Genomic DNA, 8,092 nt, shown 5'->3' with positions numbered 1-8,092 from the left:
GTTGCGGTTTTGCAATAAAGGTTAATTTCCCCTCCTCGTTAGTCACACTACAACATGTAGCCTCGTTTAAGTCCTTTCCTGTGTTAGTTTTGCGTTGAGTAGGATAATGAAAATTAGGTGTCCTTATGGCGCTTTGGTTTGGTATTGGCGCTGAAATACCACGCGGCAGGCCTGAACAAGTCGACTGAGGCCGAAGGAAGGCGGAGGAGGAGCCATCGGTAAGCGCGAGCCGCCAATCAGGGCTCGAGGGGAGTGACTTACCACTGCGGCAAAAGGCGGGGTTTGGAACATTCGAGTCGGGCTGAGGGCGGGGCCATATAACCCTGTGCCCATAGCCCCCTACCTCAGTTGGAGAGGAGTTCAGATGCGCTGAGTTCAGTTGAGGTCCGGAGCAGACGAGTTGGGAACGCGCGTCAGTACTGAGTCATATCGTATGAACTGAATAACCTCGTTGTGCACGAACTTGCCCTGTTCCCCGCGCTCCGCGCAGTATTAATCGCGCGCTGTAAAGGACGACCCGCGCCGGGCCACAGACGCACGATTTTCCTCCTGCCTGCCTTTGCCTGATATGCGCCGCGAGGATTTTCCCTCCTGCCTGCCTTCGCCGGGACACGTGCTGTGACCGCCAGAGGGCCACGACCGGGTGAGCTGTTCCTGGAGCGACCGAAGCAGGCGCGTTTGGGCGCGAACATTCTTCTTCCACCTCCCCGTGTGTGTAAGTGGGCCCATTGTCTGGGGATAAGTATAAGATTGATTAAGTTCTGCCCTGTGTCCGTGTCCTTCTACCAATCCCTTTAAATAGTGTAAATAAATCCTGTTATTTCTTCTGATTCGACCGTTTTGTCTTTTCCACCATTGGTCTTGCATGGTACGAATTAGATCGCTCTAATCGGGTTCTATAGAAAGGTAACAGCACGAGTCACATGGTACGCATTCCGCTCGGGCGTGCTCAATCATGCGTGGTTCGTGTGAGACTCGATCCCCGCTTCCGCTGTGGCGTGGGTACTCAAGGTACGTGTGAAATTGTCCCGAAACCCTTTTCCACGTCTGCCCGGAAGTGGCGACTCGGTCTCGCGGTTTCGAAGACCCAGAGGGAAAAAGGGGCTTAATCTCCCCTTTGTAACGGGAACGGGCTTCAAAAAACCGCAAAATTTGGTGTCAGGAGTGGGATTTGAACCCTAAAAAAATTTGTGGACGAATTGGCTCCAAATTACGAGCGAACGAAATTTAGTTTGTAAAATCCAAATTATATTTGTACCATGGCTGGCCAAGGCGGTCGAATGCCGGTGGGCGTAGAAGAATAGGTAGATTTGATGACCCAGGGCCAGGAGGGACAGTTGGTAGTGGAGGAAACCGAAGAGGGGGCGGCAGCTGGTAACGAAAATGGCGGCTCCTCGCACGTGGCAGCGGAAGCCGGGCCCGCTGTGTAAGCCGGGATTAGCCTCGAAGTACTTTTAGCTCAAATACAGGCATCCATGAAAATGGAGGGGGAAAAATCAAGAGCAGAAATGCGGGGACTAAAGAATAACATGAATAAAATGAATGAAAAAATAGACACCCGAGGGGAGACATTAGAAAAAATGATGGCAGAGTCAAAGAGGGACATGAAAAAGGCGGGGGAGGACATTGGACGCAGGTTGAGCGGGAAGGTCGCGGTGGTACGCGACGGGGTGTAGCAGTGTGAGGAACGCGTTGGGAGCGAGCTTGAACAAAGGACAGCCAAGTTGACCGGGGATATGGAAATCGCGACGCGGGGTGTAGTAGAGCCGACGGTCGCCGAATTGGACAAAGAAATTTCATGGGCGTCGGCGGTCGTCGGGGAAAAAGAAACAATTGGGGGAGGAGAGACAGAAGAACCAAAAAATAAATCACAGGAGAAAGAAATGGAATCCGCGCAAAGTCTGTATTTGCACCGTGATGCCGGGTTTGCTAACCCAATGGAAAGTTTGCAGGTGCAGCCGGGGAAGGAGGACCCCGAGGTGAGTGGAAAAAATGGCGCGAATGTGTTTGGCGCGAACGGGGTTTTGGCGCGCTTGGGACAGAGTCGAGACCCGGGCGTTCGCGGAAGGTTCATTGTGCGGTGTACGAGAGTGTGGTACGAAGTACGAGAGAGAGTGTGCGCCGAAGCATGAGCGAGAAAAGTGTGCGCTAGAGTGTGCGATGATTGAGTGTGTGAAGGAGTGCACACCCGAGAGTGTGGAAAATAGTGTGCGACGGCCGAGTGTGTTAGAGTGTGTAACAGGAGAGTGCGCACCTGGGGGTGTGGAAAAAGAGTGTGCGATGGCCGAGGAGTGTGAGCGAGAATGCACAACGAAGTGTGTGGGGGGCGCGTGCGCGCCTGGTTGTGCGGTAAAAGAGTGCGTGGAGAAAGAGTGTGTGCCAGGGTGTGCGATGATGTGGTGCGTGAAAGGTGGTAGTGCGCCTGGGTGGTGTGTACCAGAGAGTACGAGTACGGAGTACGAGGGAGAATGCACACCAGACTGTGTGCGGGAAAAGTGTGTACTGAAGTGTGTGAAAGGCGTGAGTGTGCCTAGGTGTGCAGGTACGAGTACGGAATGTGAGGGAGAATGCACACCAGAAAATGGGGAAGGAGAGTGTGCAGTAACGGAGTGTGTGGAAGGCGCGGGGGCGCCAGGGCGTGTGAGTGCGGAGTGGGCCGCGTGGTGTGAGGACGCAGCTCAAGCATTGACACCGACCGGGGTAGCGTTTAGCGGGAAGGATAGCAGACGTGAGCCCCCGGTGAGTTGTGTGCTGCGGGGACCGGCGGGGATCGGTGCCGCGTCGGTCTCACAAGGGCCGGCGCGCACGATTCGTGCCGGCCCCCGCACTGTATGGTTGGTGCCGTGCCATGGCGGCAAAGGCGATCGGCAAGGTTCAAGGGGAGGTTGGAGATTTCGGAGCTGCGCAACCCTATCGGGTGCGTTGCTCCGACCGTGGCCGGTTGGGTCATCGTGCGTGGGACCGTGAGGCCCCGTGCCGGGATGGAGCCCTGCACCTCGGCCCATCCATACCTCCTCCCTTGGATCGAAAATGCCGGATGGACACCACCTACAGGCGATAAACCACCCGCATGGATCGCTCGGCCCTTCGAGGTCGGGCCGTGACAATGTACACCCACTTGGTGAGGCTCGAGTGTAGTGGACTGATGAGGATAGTGTACCCCACGTGGGGGAATGGTAGTCTGACCATTCCTCACACGAACGGGGCCCATGAGCATTAGTTTAGGGGGATGGCAGTGATAGGCACATGGAGGTGCCAGCAATGGTTGCCTCCATGGGGCACCGAAGCTAGCCGAGGGAGGGCTAGGATAATGTTAGGGAACTATTTGACTGTAGAGACAAGAATTAAGTAGTGACACCTGACCTATAGAGGGGACGTAGGTAGCTTAGATGGATGTTAAAGAAAAAGGGTGTGCGTAGTTTAAAGGGACGACGGGGAAGCACGAGTCATAGGGGAAGTAGTCAGCTAGATGATGCTGTGTGTTTGTGGAACTGTGTGGGTGAGAAAAAGTGGAATTGTGTTTGAGGTGTGTGAGCACAAAAGGTGTGTGAGAAAAGTGGTGTGAGAACTTAGTGGTATGCGAGATAAGTGGTGTGAAATGCTTGGTGTGTGGAATAAAAGCTGTGGAATGCATGGTGCGAAGGAGTGAATGGGGGGAGGTGGAACCCATTCACGAAAGCCCGGGGTGGGTAGTGTAAAGCCAGGTCGAGGGCAAAGGCAAAATTTGTATGGATATTGACACCTGTGGTGCGGGTAGTAGAACGAAGTGTTTTGTTGGGTGCATGAGTATGTGGAATGGCTGGGCGTGTGGTTTAATTTGTAGTTAGGGTTGTTGACCATAATTGTCCCAATTGGTGTCCGGAGTAACCAATTCCCTTGGGGTTTCAATTCCTTGAAGTTCCAATCCCTTGGGGGTTATGCTCGGAATGATACCAGTTGGAGGTTATGGTCATTAACCATGACATTACGTCACCAACTCCCTTGAAGTTTCAGTTGCATGCGGCTCCAATTCCTTGGGGGTTGTGGTTGTTGCGTTACCATTTGTAGTTACGGCACTCCGCCAATGGTAGTTTGTCGGCCAGGTGAGGCCGCAGATAGGCTCTGGGAGCCGGTTAGGTTAGTTGTGAGTGGGGCCCGAGGATCCAAGGGAAGGACCCGGGTTGCCCAATGCCAAGGTGGGCATCAGGGGGTGAAGTGCCAGGAGGGGCCTTCCCCGATTAGGTAGTCACAGGAGCAGGTAAGCTCGGGTGGTGACTTCAGTGGTGGAGGTGCGCAGGTAGGTAGGCCTGCTGGTAGAGCCACACGACCCAACCCCGAAATTGTGCAAGGGCACTGAGAGAAAATTTGCGGGAGTGAGACCCAAATTTCAAAGGGCACCGCAGAGTGGGCAATGGGAATTCGGGTTCTTAGAACCACATAGTTTAAAGAGGCCGATTGGCAGGGTACGACCCCGGGTAGTTTAAAAGTAAATGTCAGTAGTGTAGTTACGATGAGAAATCCCTTCGCATCATCCACAGCCAGTCACCAAGGAGGATGAAGCTCCACACCAGGGCTCTGTAGACCGTTTGGACGTGAGATGCATCACGACGTAAGGGTGACATTGTGTTTGTTCCATCCCTTCCTTCCTGGGAGGGATTGGGAGACGAATTTGGTATTGAGGGGGATATGGGAGACAAGACGTAGAGACGGATTGTAAATACAAGGAGGGCTAGGGTAGTGTAGCCGACGGTGGGGGATACGGACGGCTAGGGACGAGCCTGCTCTGCTTGCTCTTCCGCGTCCCTCGCACCGCATTGCCTTGTGTTGTTCTTCGTGCCACTGTGTGCTTTCCGCTTTGCATGTTGTGCCTTGTCTCTTCCCCCACCCCAGGACCATTTTGGAGGTGGAACTGTGCAGCACCATCGACCCGTGCAGCATCCCTTCTGCACCTTGCTACATCTGTGGTGCCGAACTGCACAGCACTTTGCTGCCATATCCTTTTGCTGCACCCTTGTTGCACCTGTGCAGCACTTTGCTGCCAAACCCTTTGCTGCACCTTGTTACACTTATGGACCACCAGCCTTGTGGCCTTGCACCTCTGCTGTGCAGCATGTTGCTGCAAAACCATCTTGCACCTTCGGACCACTTGTTTAAGTGGCATTAATGTCACACAGTTGGACCACGTAAGATTGGCCCTGCTGGCAAAATAAAAGCATGTTTGTGCATTTCATTATGGTGTGCTAGGCATAAGAAGTTGTGTAAGTTTAGATAGCCCTGAAGATTAAAATGGCCTGTATGCCGGTCCGGGGGCTAGCCGGTTTGATATATGCACACAGAAGAAGCAAGAAGCAAGATGCAAGAAGCAAGCAGCAAGTGTCATGATTTTGAGTGTTTTTGTTGTGCTTTCTCTTCCCTCCAATCTTCTCTTCCAAAAAGGACAGGTCCTGGGTCATAGAATTGTAAATAAAATTAAGTTTTGTGCTTGTAAATATAAGAATGCTGCCCACCGGCTATGTGTTTAGTTTGAAATTCCGGAAATACTCGGGTAGTTGTGGGCGTGAATCTGTTATGAAGCTGCTCAACGCAATAGGAGGGACATATCTGGTGTTTAAAATTTTTCACACACACAGGTCAGAGTAAATGTTAGGGGGAACCACACCCATGTGTCACATGTAAGAGTAAGGTTAATTTTGCATGTCATTCTCTACCGGTCGTTCCATTGGTGGTTTCGACTCGGGGACGAGTCTGATGAGGGAGGGGTGTAGTGTTGCGGTTTTGCGGTTTTGTAATAAAGGTTAATTTCCCCTCCTAGTTAGTCACACTACAACATGTAGCCTCATTTAAGTTCAGTTATTTCTTAGTAAATGTAAGCGTAGTCCTTTCCTGTGTTAGTTTTGCGTTGAGTAGGATAATGAAAATTAGGTGTCCTTATGGCGCTTTGGTTTGGTATTGGCGCTGAAATACCACGTGGCAGGCCTGAACAAGTCGACCGAGGCCGAAGGAAGGCGGAGGAGGAGCCATCGGTAAGCGCGAGCCGCCAATCAGGGCTCGAGGGGAGTGACTTACCACTGCGGCAAAAGGCGGGGTTTGGAACATTTAAGTCAGGTTGAGGGCGGGGCCATATAACCCTGTGCCCAAAGCCCCCCACCTCAGTTGGAGAGGAGTTCAGATGCGCTGAGTTCAGTTGAGGTCCGGAGCAGACGAGTTGGGAACGCGCGTCAGTATTGAGTCATATCGTATGAACTGAATAACCTCGTTGTGCACGAACTTGCCCTGCTCCCCGCGCTCCGGGCAGTATTAATCGCGCGCTGTAAAGGACGACCCACGCCGGGCCACAGACGCGCGATTTTCCTCCTGCCTGCCTTTGCCTGATACGCGCCGCGAGGATTTTCCCTCCTGCCTGCCTTCGCCGGGACACGTGCTGTGACCGCCAGAGGGCCACGACCGGGTGAGCTGTTCCTGGAGCGACCGAAGCAGGCGTGTTTGGGCACGAACATTCTTCTTCCATCTCCCAGTGTGTGTAAGTGGGCCTATTGTCTGGGTATAAGTATAAGATTGATTAAGTTCTGCCCTGTGTCCGTGTCCTTCTACCAATCCCTGTAAATAGTGTAAATAAATCCTGTTATTTCTTCTGATTCGACCGTTTTGTCTTTTCCACCATTGGTCTCACATGGTACGAATTAGATCGCTCTAATCGGGTTCTATAGAAAGGTAACAGCACGAGTCACATGGTACGCATTCCGCTCGGGCGTACTCAATCACGCGTGGTTCGTGCGAGACTCGATCCCCGCTTCCGCTGCGGCGTGGGTACTCAAGGTACGTGTGAAATTGTCCCGAAACTCTTTTCCACATCTGCCCGGAAGTGGCGACTCGGTCTCGCGGTTTCGAAGACCCAGAGGGAAAAAGTGGCTTCATCTCCCCTTTGTAACGGGAATGGGCTTCGAAGATCCGCAACAATTTGGTGTCAGGAGTGGGATCTGAATGAGTTCTCCAGACATGAGCACTGGATCTTCTTGGTAAGGAGTGACTGGGATTGATGACTAATGTCTTAGAATGCTTGACTTTGCTTTATAATGCTTTATTTGCTTTGTCGGACTGATGAAATTATTGTCTGTTGTGTAGGATGCCAAAGATCGATTTCAATAAAGCCTCGTATCTTGCAGAGAGTTCTGGAAGCTTTTTCAATCCAATAAATATATATATAATTTCAAAACACACCTGGTCACAAGTGTACCTCACTGACCGCATCCTCAGTCGAGGTCCACAGCATCGTCCCGTTTCGGCCCTTCAACCTCGATACGGTCAGCTAAGGTGAGCCAGCAGGGGCACATACGCCTCCACATGCAGCAGCTACACCCGGATGCATCATACCCCCACCCCCAGCCAGTGAGAACACAGACTACTACAACAAAACTGCCTCCATTCCCAGAATCCACAGCCCCTCATCTACTCACTCACACACCAAAACAACCGACCACCTACCCTTACAACATAAAATACTCAAACAAAAACACATTCATGCAAAACCACACCCACTCCTGCAACACACACACACACACACACACACACACACACACACACACACACACACACACAAACACACACACTATTCACACATTTCCATTTCTCTTCCATGCTCCGTCACTACCCCTTTAGACTGAAATGAACCACCACCGACAACCTAAACCTACACCATTTGACGTGCCTCCATAAACTTCCTCCATGTCCAAAGTGAGCCTTTAAAGGCAAACTGGGCAACTTTGTCACACATCCTCCTTCTTTCTGTACCACACACTCCAAGCCAAGCAAGAAATGCAGAAAAGGCATTGCCAATATACCCTCTACACCCCACCTCAAATGGCTGACAAGAAACTCGCCAACCCTTCTCCCGACACTCTGCCTCCAGATCACTCACTGTACTTTCCTCTCTTCCTCTCGTGCACCTCCTCCATGTTCTCTTCCCAAGGTACAGACAATTCCCCTAAGATGACCTGTCTTGTTGCACCTGACCAAATGACAATGTCAGGCCGCAACCTTGTCACACAGATCTCCTCTGGGAATACCAATTGTGGCTTTAGGTTTGCCACCACCTGCCAATCACAAGCATCTGACA

This window comes from Myxine glutinosa, chromosome 4 (assembly GCF_964187855.1).
Source record: "Myxine glutinosa chromosome 4, kmMyxGlut1.1, whole genome shotgun sequence".
NCBI classification, from domain to species: Eukaryota; Metazoa; Chordata; class Myxini; order Myxiniformes; family Myxinidae; genus Myxine; species Myxine glutinosa.
The sequence above is the reverse complement of the archived record's forward strand: the minus strand, read 5'-3'. Positions refer to the sequence as shown.